This window comes from Lissotriton vulgaris, chromosome 3_1 (assembly GCF_964263255.1).
Source record: "Lissotriton vulgaris chromosome 3_1, aLisVul1.2, whole genome shotgun sequence".
Lineage (NCBI taxonomy): Eukaryota > Metazoa > Chordata > Amphibia > Caudata > Salamandridae > Lissotriton > Lissotriton vulgaris.
Window position 1 is genome coordinate 1,353,879,878 of NC_141689.1, and position 27,093 is coordinate 1,353,906,970.

Sequence of the window (27,093 nt, forward strand, 5' to 3'; positions counted from 1 at the left end):
CCTCTTTCACTACTCAACTGTGACGCTAAAATATTAGCCAAGCTCATTGCTTCACGTCTCAATCTCCTTATGGAAAACTTGATATTACCTGATCAGTCATGCTTTGTACCCGGAAGGGCGACATCTCATAACTTACGGACGTTCTTCACGGTTCTGAATAATGTTTCTGATGAGTTACCTATGGCGGCAATATTTCTAGATGCCACAAAGGCATTTGACTCTCTAGAATGTGACTATGTGTTTACAGTGATGATACGCATGGGGTTCCCACCTATATTCCTTGCCTGGATTAGGATACTGTATGAATCGCCCGCAGCTAAAGGGGTCATTAATGGAAAGATGTCGAAAGCCATACCCATTACGAGAGGCACAAGGCAGGGATGCCCACTGTTGCCCCTATTGTTTGCAATTGCAATGGAGCCACTGGCGGCGAAACTGAGGCAACATTATAAAGACAAGGCACTGCAATGCAATCTGCGACAAATTTTAATCTCTCTATACGCAGATGACATCACACTGTATATTCGAGACCCCCAACAGAATATGAATCCCATCCTGAAAGAATTTATAAGATTTGGAAGACTATCTGGTGTCCAAATAAATTGGAACAAGTCATGCTGTTTCCCCCTTACGGCGGCGACAACTGAATTTCACATGGACTACCCCATACCCTGGTGTGAAGATGAATTTAAATATTTAGGAATTCGCATATCGTAAGACAGAGATGAACTGATGAGGATCAACTATGGGACTACTATGGTCCAAATCTCAGACAAAATTACACGGTGGATTACTTTGCTACTGTCAATGGCAGGTAGGGCGTCTCTAATAAAGATGGTGCTGTTACCGCAATTATTATATTTATTCTTGAATATTCCATTTTACCCCGGGAGGTACTTCTTTCAACAACTGAAGTCAGAACTGATTCGTCTGGTATGGGGAGGCAAGAGCCCCAGACTCAAATGGGAAATGCTCACTCGACCATATGTCCAAGGGGGGTTCGGTATCCCCGACTTTGAGCTGTATTGTTACAGTGCGCAGGCACACTACACTTTTTTCTGGGTGCACCAGACTCGATATATGCCTCAGATAGCGGCGGAACACTGGCTAGCTCTACCTGTCCCTATAGAGGGCGCGTTGTTTATTCCACCACCTGGCAGAGACAAGACACCGTCCACAGTGATGAGTACAGTAAATGCGTAGTCCCAACTGGGCAAACTACTGGGCATACCTGTGATATATTCACCCCTTTTACCGCTTGTTTACCACCCTGACATGCCCCTACTACAGGAGGCTATCTTTCACAGACTAGCGGAACGCGCAAAGGTAAAAACCTGGGGGGACATTTATCATGAAGGAACATTTCGATCTCTAGAGCACATGTTTTTGGGTATACAACAATCACCTCTAGATACTTTTCTGTACATTCGGCTTCGACAGGGGCTCCGGGCTATTACACCAGATTTTCCTAACGAACCTCTTATTTTTGTACCACTGCATAGGATACTGCAAGGGGCGCAGGCTAAGAAATTAGTATCGACAATTTATAAGACTGTTCAGGGGATTAGAGAATTTTCGACTCCGGTTGCCAGGGCTAAGTGAGATCAGGAGCTTGGCATGGAACTCATGGATGGGCAATGGGACTTTTGTGCGCATTTCGGCAAACAGTAGACTCAGAATTATCCATTATAAGTATCTACATAGACTATACTTCACACCTGCACGCATGCATAAGCACCGATTACGCGATACAGATACCTGCGATAGGTGCCACGCCCCAGGAGCAGACTTCTTACATTTGGCATGGGCCTGCGAGGGAGTACAGGCATACTGGATACAAGTTTTTTTAAGGCCCTATCCGAAATGCTCAATGAAGAGATTCAGCCCTTCGCGGTCCTAGCACTACTGGGATATGTCGAACCACTACAGACAGCACACCGTAAATATGTTGCATTGGCACTACTCATGGCCAAAAGAAGAGTGGCATGCAGATGGGGCAGGGGGAGAGCGCCAAAATTCAAGGACTGGTTAAATGACCTTATTTACTGTCAGGAACAACTAGCGACGTATGCTGAACTTTTACCAGTGGCCTCCAGACCAAACGACATCTGGGCTTCATTGAAATGTTACTTGTTGGCGCAGGATGCCTAAGACATACTAGAGAGACACAAGGATTGAACACTTGGATTACGATAAAAGGGTCCGGACGCACACTTTCAAGATGGAGGACATAGGATGAGATGTATGGAACTAGGCCAATAAAGTATGTGCAATAACTGATAAGAGTTATCCCCCATGCTGGGAACACCCGACCTGTACTAAATGTAACTGCCTGTTGCTTGTAAAGTTTCATCTGCTTAGAATGCTGAACGAATACATATATATGGGAAATGACTAGTTGCAGTAGGATGCTGATATGACTGAGAGGGATGCATAGCACATTGAACTACCAATCGATAACTGTAATAATTGATTAGAACTGGATGACTATTCTCATAATATAAGAATGTATAGATTTGTACTTAAACTTGCCAAAGATTGCTAAACAATGTAATAGATGTCGTAGTCTGACGTACTGTATGACTCCTAGGGTATCTGTTTCTTTGTTTGTGAACTGAACAACAAGAAAACTCAATAAACAAATAAAAAAATAAAAAAGTATGCCATCCATCTGGACAAAAAAACATTCTTTTAAAGTTGGCAGCTCTTAAATCCTTACTCCCCAGCAGGGATTTGGCCTGCCACTCCTGGCTAGAAAAAGTACATTGGGTTTCCCAGGTAACTCTCTCTAGGAATTTATCAACCATTGGAGACTCGTTTTGGGTATGCAAGAGACGGTACCCGTTGCCAACCCCTCTAACTTTACTCCAAATAGAAGGGTCACCAAATTGGATATGGCGCCACTAGATGAAAGATTACATCTATTTAAAAAGTATACAATTTAAAGATATTGAAACACAAGCCTAATTCCGATCCCCACATCTATCCTGAACCTCTTGCCAGGTAAGAACTCTATTCAGAATTACAAAACGCCCCAGTTCTTCTAAACCACAATCCTTCCACTTACTGAGATGACTAGAATGACTATGGAGACCCAAGCTTTTACATTCACTTAATTTCAAATAATGAAACCCGGAGAAACCAATTTGCTTAAAGAAAACCTGTAGTCTAACGGAGTATTCCAGGAGAGTTTTATATCTAGTTCTTTTGGGGAGTTTAGAAGTTTTAAGAAATATCAGGATCTGCAAGCCAGATTCTTGTACCATTTTATCTAAAATAAAAAGTTATCTGATAACCCATTAGAAGACAGTAAACATGATGTTAAATTTAAATTCACAGATTCGTAATATGTACGGATATGCAGTAATGCTAGCCCACCTTGATTAATATCAAGTTGTAGCATCGGCATTTTAACACTTTGAGCTTTCTTGCTCCATACGAACCCTCTTTGAAGTAGCTAATTTTGAATTTCATAGGAATATTAATAAACAAGAAAATTAGTAGAGGGAGTATGGACATCTTGATAAGGGCTACCGTCCTAACAAGGTTAGCAGCAAACGCAACCAGTTTTCCAATAATGTCTTGATTTTTCCCCGCGTTGCCTCATAATCCAATTTATATAACTGCCCATATTTATTTGAAACATAAATCTCCAGATACTGTATAGGATCTTACTTTAGGGCCTGTTTAAGGTTTACCGGGAGGAAATCCGTGTCGGTGTTCAAAGTTAAAATCTCAGTTTTGTTTTGATTAACTTTATAGCCCCCAATCAATTCGAATTGACTGAATTCAGTTAAGACCTGGTTCGTATTCTGACTCTCAGGACTGAGGTATAAAATAATGTTGTTAATTGCTATATTACCACAAATTATAATAGCTAGGGGTTCGATGGAAAAAGTAAATAAAAAGGGGGAAAGCAGGCAACCTTGTCTAGTGCCGCGGTTTATATTTACTAACCCTCCTTGATTTGCATTTATCACCAGCTGAGCCCGGGCCCCCTGATAGATATTCCTGAGCATTATTATGACCTGAGAGGGAACACCAAACCTACCAAGATCATAGAAAAGGGCGTCTCAGGTGATCAGGCCGAACGCCTTTTCGGCGTCCACTATCGTAATGCATGCTGGAGTCTTACTAATACTAAAGAAATCGAGAGCCTGTATAAAGAATCCTGTATTAGATGCCATCGACCTCCCGGCAACTCTGTAAGAGTTAACGTCCTTAGGATTCTTTCCCTTCTCCACAAAACTGACAACAATGGCCTTCTTGAAATCTGAAGGGACAGCACCTCTGGTTTTTACATAATTAAAAAGCTTAGTCAAGAAGGGAATCAGCTCCTTAGCAAATACTTTATAGAATTCTATGGGCAGCCGGTCCTCACTGCAAGCTTTCGCTCCAGCAATAGAATTTAGGACAGCCAAAATCTCTGCACTTGATATATCTTGTTGAACTAGGTCTACCAAGGTATTAGACAGCATTGCGAGTTCTACTCCTTCAAAATAATTTTGTATTGCAACCTGGCTAACCGAATATTTAATACTGTAGAGCTGTTTATAATGTTCTGCAAAAACTCGGGCAATCGCCTTCCTATCCATCACTGCTAATCTGGTCCTAGGATCTATCACCTCTGTAATTAGAGCAGCTTTTGGTCGCATCTTAGTAGACCCAGCTAGTAATTAACCCACCATTTGGCTTTCCTCATAAACACGTTGTTGATAGGTCCGTGAGATATTGATTTCTTCTATTATAAAATAATCCCTTAGCGCCTTCTTAGACTTTTCAAGCTTACCCCTTCCAGGGGAATTTCTATGGTTTGACGGACTTTCAACAGATTGCTGTAGTTCAGCTATTTTCATGAGTCGAGTTTTCAATTGTGCAGCTGAAAAATCGATCATTTGTCCACGAACAGCTGCCTTAAATCCACCCCATACTTAGAAAGGGTCTGCTGTCCCCTCATTTATTTTGAAGTAATCAAGTATCCACTCTCTTCAATCTATCAATCAATCATTCATTTGTAGAGCACACTAATCACCCGTGAGGGTCTCAAGGCGCTGAGCGGAGGGTGCAGCTACTGCTCGAACAGCCAGGTCTTGAGAAGTCTCCTGAAGGTCAGCAGGTCCTGGGTCTGTCACAGCTGTGTAGGAAGGGTATTCCATGTCTTGGCGGTGAGGTAGGAGAAGGATCTGCCGCCTGTGGAGGTTCTGTAGATGTGTCGGACAGTGGCGAGGGCGAGGTCGGGGGAGCGAAGCTGGCGGTTCGGGTGTAGAAGGTGAGACTTTTGTTGAGGTATGCTTGTCCGGTGTTGTGTAGTGCTTTCTGGGCTTGGGTGAGGAGCTTGAAGGTGATCCTCTTGTTGATTGGGAGCCAGTGCAAATCTTTCTGGTGGGCAGTGATGTGGGTGTGACAGGGTATGTCGAGGATGAGGTGTGCGGAGGCGTTCTGTATGCATTGGGGTCTTTTCTGGAGTTTGACCGGGGTCCCTGCATACAGGGCGTTGCCTCCTAGTCCTTCTACCCATTTAAGATCCTGGAGGAGGAGGCGGTCCATCTAGCACCTGGATCTCGTCCTTCTTCCATCCTTGATTTCTAAATCCAGCCTGACAAAAGAGTTGTCCGAGAATTCATTGGCCCCAATTACTGCCTGTTAGAACTGGGGGTCTCTAGTTGGCAATGGTATACACCTTTCTCCAAATAGAGACCCTTGCTTCTAGTCAGGGAAAGGGGATTATACTCCTGGATAACCCCTGCTCACCCCCTTGGTAGCTTGGCACGAGCAGACAGGCTTATCTCAGAGGCGGTGTGTTAAGCATTTGTGAACACATACAGTAACACAGTGAAAACACTACAAATGGACACTACACAGGTTGTATAAAAATAAGTATTCTTTGTATAGACTTAACACAAGACCACAAACGACAAAAATCTACAATACTGTACTCAGAATAGACTTAAACATGGTAGAAGTAACTTAGTTCAAGTTGATGATAAATGTGACACGTTTCTCACAAAGTACCTTGGATGCGTAACGCAAAACAAATAACAGGTTTGCAGCGAGGGTGCTGCGTTGGTTCCTTGCTTCGGGGAGGCGATGCATCGTTCCTCAATGCTTGCGCAGAGTAGGGGATGCGTCTTGTTCCTTACCGGAGAGGAGGTGATACGTTGATTCTCGTACTACGTTCTGGTTACAATGCGATAAGATGGCGCCTCGATTAGAAGCGACAATCCGGTGCGATGTGATAAGATGGTACCCTTGATGCGATGCAACGATGTGAAGACATGCGGCAACTTGGCAACATCTGAGCCAAGGCAGGCCCTGCGACACGCATCTCCGGCAATGCAACAGCAACCCTTGCAGTGGCAACACACTTCTTCAGTGATGCGACGGCAAGCAACTGAGGCGAAAAAATGCTTCTCTGATGATTCGGCGGCGGCCTCTGTGGAGGAGACATGCTTCTCCGGTGATGCAACGGCACAGCTGCGACAGCGAAACGCTTTTTCTTGTTTAGTCGCGCTTCCAGCTCCCAGCGACACGCAGGCTTCTGCAGACAGAATTCCAGGCAAGGAAATTCAGAGGGGAGCTGAGGGTGAAGTCTTGTAGCCCTGAGACTTCAGCAGGAGACAAGCACAAGTTCAAGCCCTTGGAGAAATATTCTGCAAGATGATGAAAGTTCCTTAAAAAGTTTCTTTCCTTGGCAATAAAGAAACCACTGCAGGCCAACCCAGCAAAACAGCACATTGGCAGAGGGGCAGCCAAACTCCTGCAACATGTTTGGTTTTCTTCTCCTTTGCAAAGGTTCATCTTGTTTTCCTAGGAGTGATATAAAGTCTTGGGGTCTGGGCCCCCATATTTATATTACTATTCTCTTTGTTCTCTGAAGGCAGAGGATCCTGTACCTAGCCCAAACCAGTTCTGGGTGCATTCTGTCACTACACCTTCTTCCTTTGTCAATGTGGGCCAGGGTCATCACATGCACCACAGGAGGTGGAGCCAGGATTGTGGAAGGCAGGCACAGCCTAATTCAGGCCCAGGTGCTACTCCTCCCACCACTCTACATGCTGATAGGTCTATTCAGCCCTGTGCTGACTCACCCTGTCTCCTGGAGCCCCCTCAGTCCCTGTCACTCACAAAACCAGACATACAATACACAAGCTATCAGAGGCAGGCTGGATGGTTAGGCCAGAAAATACCTACTTTCTAAAAGTTAAAACCAACTTCACGAATAGATGTATTTTATTATTCTGAGTTCAGGCACAGTAAACTCAAATTTCTAACATGTTCCCTGGGTCAGTTAGGATAATAAAATGTTATAATCCAACTGCCCATTCTGGCCTATGGGGACAGGTAGCCTTGCAACAGTGAAAAACAAAATAGGCTGTAATTCGCTATCAGGTCATGCCACACACATCAGGGCATGACCTACCTTTTACATACAATGCACCCAACCCTAGGGCCTACCCTTAGGGGTGTCTGCTATGTAGAAAAGGGAAGGTTTAGGGACTGTCAAGTGGATGCACTTGCTAAGTCGACATGATAGTCATAGACTGCACACAGGCTCTGCATTGGCAGACCTGAGACACACTTTACAAGCTGCTTCTGTGGGTGGCACAACCAGTGCTGCAAGCTCACCAGCAACATTTGATTTACATGCCCTGGGCACACATGGTGCACTATACTAAGGTCTGACAGGTAAATCAAATAATCCAATCATGGAGTCACTAATCAATGCATGAATTTACAATGTGGAGCACTTGCACTGTGGCACTGAATCGCAGTGGCACAGTGCCCAAAGCATCTAAACCAGCAAAACATATCAAAAACAGATGAGGCAATCAGCAAAAAATGGAAGGGAGACTCACACCAATGGTACCAGGTCTAACACTGCCTCTACGAGGTTCAGGGATCGCAATGTTAAAAAGAAAATCTGTATGCGATGCTGTCTGAAATTGGCGGGAGAAGCAGGTATTATTGCGAGTTCCCCGATTGACTTTACGCCATGAATCGATCAACTGGAAATCTTGTATTAAGGCCTCAAATACTTTTTTAGTCTTTGGCTTCAGTTGTTTCTTGTTTTATAAGAGGTGTCCTCTCTCAGATCTTGGATGTAATTAAAATCCCTTCCCAGAATAATCTGACCGGGGACCCCTCTAAGACGTTCATGTAACGTCGACAATACTGAGGGATCATCCATAATTGGACCATCATAGTTAATGAAATTCAATATGTTCCCGTTCATCTTAACCATAACTAGACCTGGGCGGAAAACTATGCCACGCTTGCATAGTTTGCGCAACTACGCGCTACACGAATTGCACGTACCACAGGTGCAAAAACGCATAGCACAACGGGCATTTTTTGCTTGCTCGTGGTCCTCAATGTCAAGTTGGCGACCTCGAGCGAGCAAAATTACATCCTGGTGAGACTTTTTCCTCGTTAGCAATCAGCAACATCAAGTTGCTGATCGCGAGCGTGGAAAATAAACCTCCCGGCAAGATTCTCAATGCGGGGAGGTCAGGTTTCTCATTGCGAGTGGTCGCCTATGCTCGCGACCGCTCGCGACGAGAAACTACCAGTCCGCGTTGAAAAAACTGCCGCTCGAGTACAAATCTACTCGAGCGGCAGAAAACAACTGCTTGCACAGTGCAAGATGCCGTTTGCAATGATTGCACAGTGAGGACAAGCATCCGGCACTGTGCAATCATGGTGAACAGCATTTTCCGACCGCACAAGGCAGTTCTTGTAGTGCTACGCGTAGCTCGAGTAGTGCGAAGTGCACTTCGCGTAGCTACGCGTAGCGCTACTACGCGAACTACGCCCAGGGTTAACCATAACCCATAACCATCTTCCCTGAGGATCTCTCTGGACTTCGACAAATTCTCAGGCCATACTTCTACAAAAATAAATAGCTACCCCTCTCATTGCCACCCCGGCTGAGGCAATGAAAGCCTGCGAGAAAACCCCAGGGATAAAAAGCTTCAGTGAATTTGTTTTTAGGTGGGTTTCTTGGAGAAACAGGACTTGAGGCGTAAAATTGGTCAACCATCTTATAAGCCCTCCATATTTTTGTCTGTTCAACATACCATTCACATTTACCGACATAATACGACAACATCTAGCCATATTTATGTTTCAAGTAGTTGCAATGATCATTTTATGTTCAAACCCCTATTCCCCTTGTCTAGGTCCCTTTTGCTACTGCTCTTTTTACTGCCATTTATCCGAACCCTACCACCCCCAACCTGAATCCCCACCCCAAGAAATGTGTTGAACCCCGCTAACAACATCTCACCCCCCCTTCTACACTGTGGGGTGCCCTGGCTGCACCCTGGGTGACCCCCCCCCTGCCCAACAATAGAGACCCTGAACCTCAAATTAACCATAAATTAATTTTGAAAAAGAAATCTAGTTCAATAATTCCTGGGCTTCTTCAATACTTGAGAACATATGGAATTTCCTTCTCACAAGAACTCTGAGCTTAGATTGTGAGTGATAGATGCCTGTGCACTTTGGGCTTTAAAGAGATATAAAAGTTCAACAAACTCTTTACGTCTGCCTGCGGCTACCACATACATATCCCCAAAAATCTGGCATTTATACCTCTCATTGATAGAAAACTGTCTCTGTTGCATTGCCTTAGCCAGATTTTTTTCTTTAATGCAGAAGTCTGCAAAGTTTGTCAAGATGGTACATGGAAACTTTGGATTAGGTAAGGGGTGGGTGGGAACACGGTGTACCCTTGTTTTTGTTAAGTCTCCAGTAAATTCAGGTAAAACCTTTGGTTTAATAAATGATTCAACCCATTGGAGAGTGTTTGCTCCCTCACTTCCCTCGGGTACCCCAACAATCCGAAGATTTGATCGGCGGGAATGGTTCTCCAGTTCCTCAAGTTTGTTCTCGAGAACTATTTTATCCTTCCCAGCCTTGTTTACTTTACAGAGCATGGAGTTCATTTGATCCTCTAACAAGGCAATCTTAGATTCAGCTTCCTTGCATTCTTTCCAGGAAACAAGCCACTGCTTCATCAATTTTCCCTAGTTGCTGGTGTAAGGCAGCTATGTCATTCTCTTGAGATTTCTTAATTTCTCCTATCTCATCCAATATGAGATTCAGCATGGTCTTTATTTCGAGCTGCTGCGAAAAGGCTTGTTCGGTTAGTGGTCGGACTCATCCTGTTGACATTTAGCATCCTGTTTCTGATCCCTAGCTGGCTGACCTGGCAATTCCGGAACACCCCTGCTAGGCGACTGAGGCGATACCTGAGGCTGTACCCTAGTCTCCACCTACTGTTCTAAGATGTCGCTGGTGGACTCTCCTGGCAGAGCACCGACGGCCAGCCTCCAGCGAAGTCAGGGCGGCAGCAGAAGGTGCCAGGGTACAAAGAGGTAGAAATGCAAACAGGGTCTGCGGGGGCAAAATGGCACTTCTACTGGTTCTCCTTCAGGAGCCTCCTTTGTTTTAGGCAGAAATAGCATGGATTTTGCTAATACAGGCTGAGATGTTTTTAAAAAACATAATGGAAAGTCTTTGGCGCTTTTTATCTCGCACTTATTTAATGCTGTTGCTGACTCACTGGTCTGCTCCTTCTTACCAGCGGTGGAGCCACCCAATTGTTTTGACCCGGTTGGATCTTCTTGCCCTTGATGAAGCTCAGACGGCTCTTCTTCAGAGCTCTCAAAGCTTGAGTTCAAGCCCGGCCGGTTTAAAGTATTCCCCGCTCTGGACACTGAAGGTGTCGCTTTTGCTTGTAATAAACGCGTTTTAGCTTTAAGCCCTGCTGCAGCATCAACTTTCACAATAGCATTTGTCTGTTTTAGATGTGTCCCCATCTTTCCTTGAATCCTAGGACCTGATCTCCAAATGTGTAGAGAACCAATTAGTAGGTACAAATCCTGTTTTAAACAACGCAAGCCTGGCCCTTGAAGAAAGAAAATGACAACTTCTGATGCTACTGCTACTGCTGCTTCTGAAACCATAAGGCCCCCTATTCCTGTGGTTGATTGTGCCGACTGCCTCAAGTCCTCCCAGCAAGCAGGGTTTGCTTTATATGTTAATTAATTGCACCAGCACCAACTGTGACTATTCTGTAGGAGTGTAAGAGTAACTCATTAGTCTCTGATAGCTGTTCGGCAACAAAAGGTTCAGTTGATCAATTGAAGAGAGGAAAAAACAAGAGGAAAAGAAAAACATTTGAAGACTTTACTCCCCCGCTGTTCAGCAAACCTTGTTCCAGATATGGGATCCGTCCGGGTTCCAGGCCTCCCTTTTCAAATCGGCCGGAGGCAAACCAAACAGCAATGTTCCGCAACCTGGTCTCGCCCCAAACATGAAGCACGCACTGGTGAGCCCGTAGCGGCTTCCCAAAATCTGCTGGCCGGGCATCCTTGCTACTTGTAGCACTCCAGCAGTACCGTGGCTCAATCCGACCCAGGAGCTGGCTTCAGGCTTGCAGGAGAAGTGGAACCGCAGCCGCGGAAAAAATCCCTCCGATAGAAATCCAACGGCGGACCTCGCACCGAGCAGCTAGGTACACACAAAGGCTGCTTCAGCCGACTCCATTGCAAGGGGAGGGGCCAGAGTCACCTGAGGCTACAGACTAGCGGGATTCGCTGCAGCCATCCCTCCACTAACAGTAAAGCATCTGGCCACTGTAACCCTGTGGTTTCCTGAATCTTTGCCATTTTCAGTTTGAGAGTATCATTGTACTTCTCAACCAAACCTGCTGACTGCGGGTAGTTTGCAGCATGAAACGTCTGTTTTATGTGCAAACCATCACAAATTAACTGAATGACCTTGGCATTAAAATGACTTCCGTTATCACTCCAAATCAAACGGGGCAAACCGAAACGAGGTAAGAACTCCAGGGGCACCTTTGCAGTTGTAACAGCTGTATTGTCTTTAGTGGGATAAACTTCAACCCATTTACTGAAAGTACAAACAACCACCAAAACATACTTCAAATTATTGGACCTATCTAATTTGATGTAATCCACCTGAAGTACCTCAAAAGGGAAAGTGAGTGGTTCAAAATTGCAGGGTGGGGTAGGAGTGCCTTTCCCTGGGTTGTGCATCATGCACACCATGCAGTACTTCACTAAATGTGCAGCAGTCTTTGGAATGCTATCATGCTTCCATACAGGATCTATCAACTTGAAATACCCACAGAACTGATGTGGGCTGGACCATGTGTCATTGTAACTACAGGGAGGACATATGCATCCGGCACCATCCATCTCTGATTCCCTGACTTATCAATCCAACATCCCTCATTGTTCAATTGTGCTGTACTTTCTTGCCACACTGCTAACTCTTCTGTTGTGGCCTCACTGATTCTCCTTCACATTCTCAAGTGTGTCTTTGAACATAGTAACCTCAGGCACCCACCTAGCAGGACCTGCTACAACCATTCTTTTCATTTTGGTCCGGGCTGTTTCTTTAGCTGTCTGATCTGCAAAAGCATTTCCCCTACCAACATCATCAGTGACTTTCCAGTGAGCACTACACTTCACTATTGCCAATTTCTTAGAGAGTGTCAAAGCTAACACAAACCGCAATATGAGGTGCCCTTGCTGTATTTTGGTGACATGGGAAGTAAGAAACCCTCTCTCCGCCCAAAGTCACTAAAAATAATGCGTGACTCCAAAGGCATATTGGCTGTCAGTATAAATATTTACAACCAGTCCCTCACTTAATTCACAAGCTCGAATTAGGGCAACAAGCTCAGCAGCTTGGGCCGACTGATAGGGGACTTGTGATGTCTCAACTATTGTACGCAGCGTAGTAAGAGCATACACAGCGGTTGTAGTGCCATCTGGTAATTCAAAACAAGAGCCATCTACATATAGTTCTCCTTGTGGGTCAGATAAGGGAACATCAGTCAGGTCTACCCGCCCTTTTGTCTCTTCTTCCATCTGAAAGATACAATCATGTTTATCAATCTCATCATTCTCAGAAGGGAGGGGCAGTAACGTAGCTGGGTTCAGAGTGGCACATATTTTAATCATAATGTGTTTTGCAAACAATGTTAATTTATAGCCTGTCAGATGGCATTGATGAGGTGCTGTGTTTTTGTCTTATTCAGAAGTGTATCCACAGTGTGGGGTACCATAACTGTGAGGTCAGTATCAAGTACGAGTCCAGCTGATTGTCTAATCGAGACGGCCACAGCAGCAACCGCTCTTACACAGCTCGGGAGGGGTCTTGTAACAGGGTAAAGACCAGCAGAGAAGTAAGCACACTGCGGTTGCTTGTCTCCATATTTTGGTGTTAAAACACAAAGCGCGCAACCATCCAGCTCATGGACTTACAACACAAACAGTTTAGTATAGTCTGGGATTCCGAGTACAGGACCCGAACAAAGCGCAGTTTTCAATTGCTCAAAAGACTGCTGACATTCAGGCATCCATGGCAGGGGCTCATGCACTTCTTTTAGTGTTAGAGCAAGCAGGGGTTTGATTAATAGCGAGTAGCTAGGTATCTACTGACGGCAATAGGAAGTGATACCTATAAAAGTGTGCGCATCTTTCTGAGTTTGTGGAACAAGCATTTTAATAATGGTACTAATGCACTCAGGAGTCAGTCTCCTATCCTCCTTTGACAGTAGGTGACCTAAATAGGTGAACTCCTGTCGACAATAGGGAAACTTTATGCCCATGATGTGCCAAATGCAACAACAACCTAACTACTGTCCCTGCTTCCTTGCTCTGTGTCAGAAGCAATAAGCAAGGCATCAACATACTGCACTAATACATTACCCGGGGGAAGTAAAATGGAATCGAATTGGCTCTTTAATGCCTGACTATAAATGCTCAGACTTTCTGTAGAGCCCTGATGAGCTCGACAGAATCTAAAGCGTCTGCCAGCTAGGGTAAAACCAAACAAATACCTGCTACCTGGATACTAAAGAATGCATTTTTCAAGTCGATAACACAAAAGAATTTAGCAGTAGAAGGAATCCTCGTCAAAAGATTAGTAATGTCAGGAACCATGGGAAACTGAGGGACCATTATTGTATTAACTTCGCGCAAATCAATCACAAAACGATAAACATCTTCATGGTCATCAGAGGAACTTGAGGGCGCCCTTTTAAGAATTGGAAGAATAGGGCTATTGCAAATATTGTCAGTTGTCTCCTCAACCACTCCCTTCTTAATCAAATCCTGAATAATTTCCCCCCTACGGTATTTTATACTGAGGGTTACGAGGCAAAATAGCACCATCCTTAACCTGTATAGAAACCAGCGCTATCTGCACTAATCTATATTCGTGTTGCCGATCGCCCACAGGGTGGTTGGCACATCTTTAAACTCCACAGGAAGGGGTGCGTCTTTGGACAAACACTGCTTAGCACGTGTGATATCTGGACCCATTGTCATATAGGCACCTGACAGAGAACAATAAATTATGGCATGCAATTATTCAACAACTTCAAACCCATCAAATATTCACCACAATTAGATGTCAGTAAGAATGGTGAATCCACAGTGAAAGGGCCAATAGTCAATGCAAGAGGTTTTGAAATGGGGCTTTCAACCGATACACCAGAGAAACCAACTGACACATTATTATGGCCCAACAGAGCCGACCCAGGGATCATATTTCAAGCAACAGAACTTTTTTTCACACCTGTGTCCACCAAAAACTCCTTAGTTAAACCTTGCAACTCTGCTGTTACATTAGGACCACGCTGGTTTACAGGTATCAGAACTGGTCCCTCACTCTGTTCCTGGCTGTCCTAGCTGCAAGACAATCCTGTTACTTCATCCACATCATAATTATCATGATAGTACTATCCATCTTGAGGGTCATCAAAATAATTATTATCTGAACAACTCTGTGTTGCTGTAGCACTCTGTGCCCTAACAGCCCCACCAGCTCCATGAACCTGACCACGAGAACCAGGTCCTCTGGGGGCTGCTACCTTTTGCAAGAGCACAGAACACTCGCTACACCCATGGCTCTCCTCCTGACAGTACGCACACTGATTCGGACCAAAAGGCGCAGTTGTTGGCTGCCTACTACTGAGTGGAAGCTGTCGAGCAGGACCACCACGTCCTTTCTTATTCCCTCTAAAAGACTGCTGTAACAACACCTTCATCTTTAGATCCTTATGCCTCTTATCTGTCCTCTCCTTTTTCTCATGATCCCTATGCGCATAATATTGTGCCATATTCAAAATTACAGAAGGAGAGGAAGTGAACCAAGAAATCTCAGAAGCTTGCAATCGATTCGCAATTTCATGAAGCAATTTAGAAACAAATCTATTAACAAACAACTGAACACCTCCCTCGAAAGACAAGTCCTGCCCACTGTAGTCCAAAAATGGACCTTCAAATCGAGTAAAAAAATCAGACACCCTCTCATCTTTATTCTGTCAACAAGCTGACAATTTATCCCAGTCCACTTTTCTCGGGGGAATAAGAGAATGCATGTATGTAATGAGGCGGCCAGGCAAAGCAATTATCTCTGCCCAAGGCTCATCACCTGGCTTTCTTTCCTGGTCCCATGCCTTAATTTTATCCCAAGTACCACCCAGCTCTGGAACATGATCTTGAGTATGGACTTGCCTCCAAATATCAACCGGAGCAAGAAGACCAAAAAAGATTTCAATATCAGCAAAAGTCATTACCCTCGAAGAAGTAGCCTCAGTCAACTCCTTATAATAAGCGGTAGGATTCTTCCTAGGATCAGGCAAATGAGTTTTAAGGGATAAAACCCCACTCCTTTTCTATGGAGTAGTGTGGCTCAATGGTTAGAGCGGCAGACCCTGATGCAGAGGTCTAGCCCGGGACCAGGGTTCAATTCCCCGCCTCGGCGGGTCTTGGGCTCAAAAATTCCACAGACCTGATAATTCTCGCCTCGGTGCCTATTCCAATCATGGAGTCCCACTCTGCAACTCTGGGCAATAGCTTGCTTAATCTCCACAACGGCCCCCACAACGCTAAGGATGCCTGGCCTCCACCTTGGGGGTGCCCAGGAGTGGACGCCTCACAGGGAAAGCCAGAAAGCCAGGATGGGTTCCACAGCGGTATTCGTACAAGCTCCTTGAGACCCTTGCGGGTGAGTAGTGCGCTATACAAGTATCAATTTACATTTTTTTTACATTTAGTATAAACCCATTGTTCTTGAAACCGGGCTGTTACTGCCGCTTGAGTCACATTGCCTCACCCATCCGTTAAGTCTGGAATCTTGAGCTGATAGAAAGGATGATCCTCTCCCATCGTAAACTGGGATACCGACTTGGGGATCTTCTCATTCAGTCTGCCCCTGTAAGCTATGATTGTCGTAACATTAGCAAAGACTTGTTATGGCCCCAATTCACTAATATACACTCGATCTCTAATATCATATAGAATCTGTGGGGCCCACACTCCAAAGTACTTATGCCAAAGACCAATCAAAGTAGCTGACATGTGTTTATGGGCATGCTGCTGTATAAAAGGTTCAAAATCTCTCATAGTTGATCCCACCTGACACCACACTCCCAGACTCATCACCACTGGAAGACAGGTTACTGACCGACTTTATGGAACAGAAGGTAACCTCTCTCACATATAAAAAACTGATTAACAACCTGCCAGACCCCACACAGAAACTTAAGGAGAAATGGGTGGGGGAAATAGGTGAAATGGATGATACAGAATGGAACGAGGCGCTTGCCTCACCGCGAGAGGTAGGCATATCGGCCAGATTCCGCTTAGTGCAACTCAAGATTTTACATCGAACATACTACACCCGTACTCTGCTTCACAGAATACAGAGGGCACCACACCCGTACTGCCTCAGGGGATGCGGGGAAGAGGGAACGCTCCTCCACACGCTATGGGAATGCCCTCAGATCCGGGAAGTCTGGAGGCAGATTATGCGCACGATCTCCCAGGCCGTCAAAGTATCTGTCCTGCCTGAACCCCGTAAATGCCTGTTGAACATTTGGGACCATACAGACCTGGACAGGTATGGACAACTATGGGTCACGCTGGCGGTGACGGTGGCCAAACGAGACATTGCGCAGAGGTGGGGTGTTCCGGAGTTGCCAACGGTAGCGGGGTGGATAAGGAATATGGACCTCCTAATGGTAAAAGAGAGGGCAGTCTATGTACTACGAGTGTGCCCCCGCAAGTGGAATAAGGTATGGACGCCATGGAACAAGTACAGGGGAGAACCATGTGAGGCCCTGCCGGAGGGCGAGGACTCAGACTCAGAGGAGGATGAGGACTAGCCGAAATGGGTTTACTGGCAGAATGCTGGGGGGGGGGGGCCGGGAGGGTGCGGGAATGCAACATCACCTTGGACGCAGTACTGTGCAGGTGTAACGGCTGGGGAATGTCTGTGGCTGACCACACTCAATTGCTATGTGATGACCATAGTTGGGTTTTATAGTTTTTACTTTTATACAAAGTTACCATTGTTAGACTCGGATAGATGTATCAGGATGGTAATGTCATGGAATGATATATGGACATGAAGCGAAAAGGTGCCATAATCTGTGTATGCTGGTCACTCCTAAATACTCCGTGCAATGACCGTGATAGAGATTGATAATTATTGATCCACGATTTGTTTTGTTCATTTCTCCTGCTTCCACATGCTAGTGAGATGCAAAAGCAACCTACACGTGTTATTATGAATATTTCTTTTGACCTCCTGACAATAAAGAATTTTGAAAAAAAAAAATCTCTCATAGTTGCCCAGAAATCCTCTACACTATAAATAGGATTAGGGCCCACTGCACAGCCTAATTGGCATTTACCTGTTTCTGTTCATCTCCCACATCAGAACTTACTAACAGTCCCATACATTCCCTAAACTTCGTCCTATCCTCAAATCCACGCACTGGCATTCCACTACTCATTAATGTTGGAGGATGAAAAACCACAGTGGGAGAAGCAACAGTAGTAACAGGCACCATCGTTGCTGGTGGTTGTGTCGCAGGGGAAAGAGTTGGCAAAAGGGATGCTGAAGCAATAGGTGCAGCACGAGTACTAACAGTCACAATTGCCACAGACGGCGAAGAAACAGAAGAAAGAGGGGGAAGAGGAGTAGCCAAAGCCACAGCCATTTACGTGACAACAGTGGACACAGGGACAGGGACAGTAGACGCAACTGTGACGGGCAACTGTGAGGGCACTGGAACAGTAGCATATATTCTCTGTGGGGCATATTGGGGCGGGGCGGTCATCCAACAATTCTTCCACAAAAGTATCATCTTCCTCCTGAGCCACATATGATTTTTCAATATGTAATCAAAAACTTCTATCCTCACATTTAATACCCATCTCCTGCTTATCCCTTTCATATGCTACGGCCTTTTGAGTCAACGTCTGCATTCTCCCTTTCCGGGCCTCTTTCTCTGCTTTCATTCATCTCTGCTTAGCTGCCTTTTGCCAGGTTCTGAGGGAATCAAACATAGACTGTCTACTTCTTTTCTTAAACAACTGTTCTTGTAAATACTCAATCTTTTGTTCTTCGAAAGTGCCCGACAATGACCACTGCATCTCGACATTGTCCCTTGTATATTTGTGCCATAATGTACTAAACATAATAGGGCCAAGACCATGCTTCACATACATATCAAAATTCGGAGTGCCCTCTGGAGGCGCCAGCTGACTTTCTTCCTATTGAGCATCAGTAGAGCAACAACAACAACACAAAGCAAATATTTACTAAAGTTAGGCATTTTCAAAAGAGAATAAACTCACTATTCTATGCCTAGCAAAACAATTGAAATTGTTTTTGTCCCAAAGATGGACTTTAGACCATATCAAATACAAACCAAAATGGTACCATATCCACAAAGAACCAAAACAAACTCACCTGATGTATGCAGGTCAAAAGGAATCTATTTTCCACTGCCGATTCTTAAGACCAAACGGTCAGATCCAAGGGGTTTTGCCGTTCAGGACTCTGTGCAGGGATCCCTGTTCCGCTTGTCTGACCCGACGATAGCCCCGTCCTCTCCCCATCTGCAGAAGGTGAAGGGCCGCTCACCCGAAGGAGTCCCTTTTCCAGTGCCAACTGAAGTAAGTTGCCTGATTCGGGTCACTCGGGCCACTCACAACCACCTCTCTGCCTTCTACAAAATGAAGAGTTGGTCATACAGTAGAGAATACAAACCAATAACAGTTTATTCATAGTTCACTCAGAGTGGAGCCCTATCTGACCAGTCGCTAAGAGTGCTGCAGAGAGAGTCTGAATTCAACGAGCATAACAATACATTATGCACATTTCAGAATCAATGAAAACACGCCCACCATGAAATTTTCTTGAGAGACACAGCTGGACAGTAAATTACAAAGGACTATGTTTCAGTTCTAAAGCGGGGCACACATTATCCATTAGTCAAGGTCATTTCTGCCTGTGCCCGCCACTAGACAAGTGGGAGAGGACTTACATCTAGAGGAAAGGTATGTGCTAATAAGAAAAGGTCAATCATTAGTGTGGCAGAACTCAGCTCTGGAGAAACATAACCTAGAGAAGGCCGTTTCTCGGAAATGGTGGAGAATTAGTTTTGATCATAATGCAAAATGGCGCCTGTGAGAAAGTGCCCTCGTTCTTGCATGGTATGCCCCCACTTTTTGCTGAATTGCTGATGTGCTTTGACTGAGTGTGCCATGGGCTCCTGCTAATCAGGTACCCAGGGTCTGTGTTCCTTCCCTAAACCTGCATTGAAACCTAAACCCAATTGGCATCTCTGGCCACATGTCAGCCCCTGGTAAATGGTACCATAGGTACCCAGGGCACTGTGGCCAGAGAAGGCCCCTAAGGGCTGCAGAACTTATTGTGTCACCCTTAGAGGCCCTGTGCCCTAACACACATACACTGCCTTTGTGGGCTGCGTGTCTTGGTGCTTGTCTTGGTGCAGAACAAAACAAAGAGTCGACATGGCACACATCCCTGTGTGCCATGCCCACAAAACACTGCCCTGGCATACATCAGTCACCCCTCTAGCTGGGTGCTCTATGCCAGTGGTGATGGTACAGGTGCATGAGCCCTGTACCCCTACAGCACCCAGGTCCATTCCTGGGCACTGTAAGTGCAGTGCTGCCATTAAGAGTATATGGTGCTGGGAGTTTGTCATTACGAACTTCACAGTACCATGATGGCTACCCTGAAGTCTGGGAGGTTTAGTATCAAACTTCTCAGCACATTAAACCCACACTGATGCCAGTGCAGGATTTAATGTAAAATGCACGGCAGAGGGCATCTTAGAGATGCCCCCTGAAACTCGACCAACTCCCAGTGACCTGACTGAGTGGCTGCCTATGCTGCCACCACCAGACATGTTTCTGGACCCCTGGGTCGAGAGCTTGCTGCTCTCCGGGGTATGAAACAATGCACATCCTGGGACAAGGTGCCAAGCCTCCTCTCCCAGGATGGGCAGAGTTCACGAAGGAGAAGCTTCAAAGGCATACCGCCTTTGTGAGCCTCTAAAGACCACTTGCTGTACTCAGCAACTGGTCCCCACTGTTTATACCCTCACTTTGGGCGGGAGACCTGGCGGGAAAAACAAAGTGAGGAAGAGAGGTGTGCCCACCACTGCCAACTCCACCCCTAAGGTGGGGGAGGCGAGGTGAAGCACAACCTCGAGTCCCAGCCATCTTGAGGATGAGGGACCCAGCCAGCCAGAGACAGGCTCCGGCCCCCATCCCACTGGAAAGTGGCAGAATAGGGAGTGTAACCACTCCAGGGAAGGGACCCATTGGTGCCTGCCCTTTACCTACCTGTAACACCCCTAAATTTAGTATGTAGGGGCACCCTGAACCTTCCTTCCTTGGATGCAGCAACAACAAGAAAAGAAGAAGGAAGAGAAGTCGTGCAGAGCTAACAAGAGGACAACGCCCACTGACACTTGGCCCCAGCGCTACAGGCCTGTGTCCCCTTGAAGGTGCTCCTGCGAAACGCTGGCGTGTCCAGAGGCCAGCAACCTCAAAAACCCTGGAGAACCTGCCTGCATTCACTTTCCAAGCTGTTTCTCCTGTGAACACCGGACGTGTTTAAACTGCAGCTTCTGGTGCCAGCCAGAAACCACGAATCCAGCACTCTCTGCAGCCGCCGAGCCCGGCCCGTGTTTGAGTGAACAAACACCACGGGGTGATCCCCCTGGTGATCCTGACCCGAGATCCAGCGACCCCTGACCTGCCTCAAGCCTCCAGATGACGCCTGCAGCCTCAATCCAAAGGACCCTCCCCCCACCGCAACCAGAGCTGGTAAGAAAATTCGACGTCCAAAGGCACCCCTGCACCCAATGACCCACAGCCCTTTGTGCCCTACCCAGTGGTGCCTAACCATCCCTCTACATCCCAACTTACCCCTCAAAGTGGTGGTCCCTCCTGAAAGATCCTTGCCCACGAGCCTGCAGTGTTTCTTTGTCCCAGAGAATCTCCATTGAAATCAACAGGGCACCCGACCTCAAAACAGCATCCTGCACCCGGCTGCCCTAGCGCCGCTGAGGGTGCCCCTTTGGTGCTTACTTGGTCCCCAACTTGCCCTGAGCTGAACCCTAGGAGCTTTGCTCCAACAACCCTGTGGCCTGCTTGCCAGCCGCCACCAACTGGAGTCCCCTATCCCCCATAGGATAACATTGGGCCCCAACACCCTGCACCTGGCTGCCCGAGTGCCGCTGAGGGTGCAACAATAGTGCATCACTGAACCTGGGAGACCCCTGAGTCTAATCCCAGAACCCTAACTCAAAAGACTGATTACTTACCTTGAAACTGATAACTCATTTTTCCTCATAGGATAACATTGACACTTTTTCTCCCCAAAAATTTCTAAGTGTAGACTTTTGAAAACTACAAATATTCCTTAACCTCTTAACCGCGGCGCAAATTCTCCCGCAGTGTGGGAGAATTAATGAGTGGGCGGGGCTGCGTCGGCCAACGGACTTGCGCAGCACCAACTAGGTAGTGCTTGAGACGGCCGTTGGCCTACGCGAGCCAGGAACGGGTTAAAACCCAGCCGAATAACCAAAACGCATTTTCTCAACTGTTTTCAGGAAATGTCCCAGTGCTGAATCCAGGATCCAGCACTGAGTAAGAAAAAGTAAAGATGATCTAACTTGCCTGCTAAGTGAATTTCCTCCCATCGGATAACATTGGTGATTGTGTGAAAAAGTGTCAACTTTTGAAATGCAATAATATTCCTTAAAAATCGTACCTTTAACAAAAACGCATTTACTCACCTGTTATCAGGGAATGTCCCAGGGCTGAATCTAGGATTCAGTCCTATGTTAGCAAAAGTAATCTGAAATGTAATTAACTGCATTTTACTTAAAAAGCCCTTTCAATTGAATGTACCATACCTGCAATGTGTTGCAAACTGCTTTCTTAAAACTGTAACCAAAACCAGTACAAGTTACACTGCTATTTTGAACTGTGTTCATACAAGTAATTTACTAATGAAAAGTATTTTTATGCTTACCTGCACCAGGTTTGCTTGGTTCTATAAATAAAACAACAGTATATTTTTTAATACAAAACTATTGGCCTAGAGTTCAGTCCTTGAGTGTGTGAGACCATTTTCTGACTGAGTGTGTACAACAGATGCTTTACACTGCCCTCTAATACTGCCTTACTGCTAGACCAAGCTACCACTTTAGAGAGTAAGGTTCTATCTAACTTTAGCCTCTGCCAAACCTTTGGAGACCATTGGACTCTATACACACCGTACCTCACTTTGGTGCAGTATATATAGAGCCAGTTTCTTACAGTGCCGGGACACAAAATGGCACCACGAATGCTAACTTATGTAAAAACAATACGAAAGTATAATTTTTATTCTAACATCCGCGCTCTTGGAGATATTGTCCTCCTTTGGGGTGTCTCGAGTTTGTGTGTCAACCGCTGGAAGTAGACCCTTTTCCCGCTGACGGGATTGGTCGAGTGCAAGCTGCTGCTCTCCCTGTGGCAGAACTCAATGGGAATGTGACCACTTTCGCTATTAAAGATTGTCTGGTAATGTATATATTTTTTATATTTTTAGCTGTCCACTGGTAAAAAACAGAAGTGTGCTGCGGCAATGCCAGTGCACTCAGGACCGGGCTGCGTTCTGTGCTTATTTTTTGATCATTTATGTATCTTGTGTTCTTTAGTGATACAGTATGCATTCGTGAAATCACAAACCTGAATAAAAACAGAATTGATATTATTGTGCAAGAGTTCATTCAGAGGCTTTCCTTTACCTTCACCCTCTTCAGTAATGTCACTGAAAAGACATCATTTACTCATACACATACTGCCAACATTACGGAGTAGCATGACAGGAGAAGCTTACTGTTATCAGCTCTTCCTACTATAAGGAGGAAAGTCCCTGATGCTCGGTGCTTCTTAGAGAGGAGGGAGCCTAGTCATCTCCCCAGTCTTAGTTTCAAGGGGATAACCACCGTGATCCTCTCCTCTAGAGCCCAGGTCGGTGACATCTTGATATATATGTTTAGGTTTATCTAGCTACAACATCGGAGTCGGGGCCCTGCTGTTCACGGCTCTAGGTGACGGGGGTCATTTTATCTTTATGTTTCTTTAAATAAATATATTGTTTGTGAACATTACACATAGTCATCTCTAGCATAACCTTTCAGAAGCAGAGCAAGTGAAATACAAATAAAGGCTTCACCAATATTACTGGTGCACCTGTTTTATGGCTACCTCTAACTGTGAGTATTTATTAGACTTCAAGAATGGCATTTGAAAGATGGAGCTTGAGTAGGAAACACAGGCGATAACCCTGTCTTTTTCCTGTCCTGTTCTCTGTTTTAGTCTGCCTGGAGGGTACATACATGATGTCCCACCAGAGGTGGCACTAGGGGCTTCACCTGTGACTTCACCTATGGCTTTGCATGTCAATAGAGGGTCTCCTTTCCTCTATACTATTATTGCTAATTTTTACTATTATTTATACCATTGGAATACTGGCAAACATCTACGGTTGCAAATATTAACCAGATACCAAAGAGAGACCTATGTACTGGTCCATTATTTAACCTGAACGTCCGTAAGATTTGACGAATAGTAGCTGTTATTGGACCTTGTGCTTAGGTATCCGCACTGTATTTCATGGGTGCCTTGGTATTCTGAGCTTAGTGATCATTAAAAGCATTGTCAACATTAACTTGTGAACACTGTATAGCTTGTTTGCCCAGGGGCTGGAGTTTCACTACTGAGTAGTGCATAACACCTCCTAGGTATGAACATTCTTATTGTGAGACTATCGGCTCATTGCATCATTGTTTTGTCACATTGGTGTAATGTACCGTATTCCGTGCTTCGTTGAGATTTGATCACTGATTAACTTGTAAAAACATATATGGGACATAAGTGACTTGAGCACGGAACCTGGGCAGTCGAGCTTTATTCTGAATGTGATAATTGTATTGCACTATAACACGATTCACCCAGACATCTCCCTTGAATTAAGCCTTGGCCTACTCGCACCCACTCTCTGCTGTGGACTGAGCATGTTGAGTGCTGATTGTAAGGGTCATGTGACCCCAGTAACCATCCACTCAAGAGAATTGGACAGGCGGTTCGGCCGTTGGGATTGTCTTTTCCTATGTAAAAGGCGGGACTACAATACATCATAATTCATAACGCATATCTTAACCAAGAGGTTCACAAGCCCTTTCAAGACATATCTGAACTAGTCTGGTAACAGCTCTATGGAAATCAGTTCTCTGGAGAAATACATTTTGCCTGCGAGAGAACATGAAATACGATGTGAGTGATACCCGACTCTGCTCTTTTGCAACCGATATGTCTTTGGGAATGCCAGCATCATTTGCATTTGTGTCTCTGCCTGTGGTTCCCAAACTGTGCGCCGCGGCGTCCCGGTGCGCCGTAATGAGGTGCCAGGAACGCCGCGCACACTAGGGTGACCAACCGGCCGTAAATTCCACGGGCCTTTTATCTGTAATTTTGGCCATCGCAGCGAGCAGCGCTGCTCCCCTGTGAGAGGCCTCACCCCCGCTGATGGAGGCGCCTCGCACTCCTCCAGAAGCACGAGAGCAGCCCCACCTGCCCATTGTCATTCAGTATGCCGTTGATTGCCACTTACTGAATGACAATGGGGCATCTTGGGGTGTGACACCATGTGGCGGCCTCCTCCTGCCTCAGGGTACAGAAGGACATTCTGTACGATAAAAAGTAAAACACCCACGCTGCAACGTTAGAAAACACTTCATTCAAAGAAGCCTGTAAAATAAGTTTAAAAGAACAGGTTATCGTTCTCTCACTGTCCTGTCATTTTAGAACTGAAGTATTTTCAATATTGTATTCAACAAAGCCATGGTTGCTCCTTTTTTTTTTTAAGGAACTAGCAACCATTGACAAAGCCAATAGTCCTGGCTTGTTGAGGTGTAATGATACTTGCTGTATTATATATCTGGATGCAATGACAGAGACAACATAATACCAGTGAGGCGGAACACTATGCTAAGAGCAGATTTTTAGCCTAGGTGTTTTAAGCTGCGCTCTTAATTACGTCAAACACCCCCTTTGAAGAGACCTCCCAGTTTTTTTACACCGCTTAAAGCCCTGGAAACAACACCATGTTACAGTAACCTCACATCCTGGCACTGTACATCATGCATGACTTCTACGTTTTCAGTCTGCCTATGTGCAGGGGCATAGGGAACTCTCCACCAGCCCACCCCTTGCTGTAGTTCATTCTTGATGGGACTCTTCTGTCTGCAACTCTGCAAACAAAGGCTCCACTCATAATGTGAAAAGGTGGGTGAGTAAATAAGTGAAGGAATGTCTGAATGGCTGGATGGATTACTGAAAGGATGAATGCATGAATGAAAGGGGGAATGGATAGATAATGAAAGAAAGGATGGATGGATGAGTGAATGAATGGAAGTATGGATGAGAGAAAAGGTAAATAGATGGATGTATGGGTGGAAGGGTATATGTATGGGTGGAAGGGTAGATGGATGGGTAAAAGTGTGGATGGGTGTGTGAAAGGATGGATGGATGAGTGAAAGGGCAGCTGATGGGCGAGTGAATTGGTGGATGGGTGTGTGAAAGGATGGATGGGTGGATGAATGAAAGGGTAGATGATGGGCAAGTGAATGGGTGGATGGATGAATTGATAAGTGAAATGGTGAATGGATGGACGAGTGAAATGGTGGATGTAAGGATTGATGAGTTAGTGAAAGGGGGTAGATGGACAAAAGGATGGATAGATGAGTGAAGTGAAAGGGTGGATGGATGAGATAACGGATGGCTGGATGAGTGAACGGATGGTTGGATGAGTGAAAGAATGGATGAGTAATAGGATCAATGGATGGATTCATGAATGGATGAGTAAATGGGTGGGTAGATGGATGGATAAGTGAAAGGGGGATGGAGAGAGAAAGGGAGGATGAATGATTGAAAGGGTGAATGGGTGGAAGGATAAATGACTGGGTGAATGGATGAGTAATTGAATGGATGGCTGGATGGAAGAGTGGGTGCATGGATGATTGTACAGATGGATGGGGTGAAAGGGTGGGTAGATAAATAATGGATGGATGAGTGAAAGGGTGGATGGAGGGATGGATGAGTGAAATGATGGACGGAAGGATATATGGTGGATAGGTGTGCAAATGGTTGAATATGTTTGGATATAGATGGGCACACAGATGGAAGGACAGACCTTTTTAGTGTAAAAATAAGGCTGGGGATACTGATTACGACAGACCAAACTCAATGTTCCTTTTTCTCAGAGCGGGTCTCAGTACCAAAAGGTACTGAAAGCAGCAGCTGGCATAAATAAGGGTTTGGGACCAGGCACTCTGTTGGGGGAAAAAACGATGGATTGGGATGCAGCCAAAGTGATTGCCAGTGGATGAGATTAATAATTCAAGCATTCCAACAAATATAATACCTTCATTGCGTCCCAAATACTTTAAGGAAGATAACAGGAGGTACACACCACCCACCCACCGGTAAAAAAATGGCTGGGAGCCACGGCCAACTGCCGATTAGGTCAGGGGAGCCACAGGTCAAAAAAATTTGGGAACAGTGTAGTCTGATGCTGCTCCCCTTGTTTCAGTCCGGCAGCAGAAATATAAGAAATAGAAACACGTTGAGTATGGCTTGGTGTAGAAACAGTTACACCCCGTCG

General features: G+C 45.5%; 1 protein-coding gene across 1 annotated transcript in view; it reads left to right on the top strand.

Annotated features, from left to right (window-relative positions):
- Positions 1-27,093, top strand: part of DNAH6 (dynein axonemal heavy chain 6) — a 2,460,712-nt gene that overhangs the window by 953,354 nt on the left and 1,480,265 nt on the right. The gene's annotated exons all lie outside the window — the stretch shown is intronic.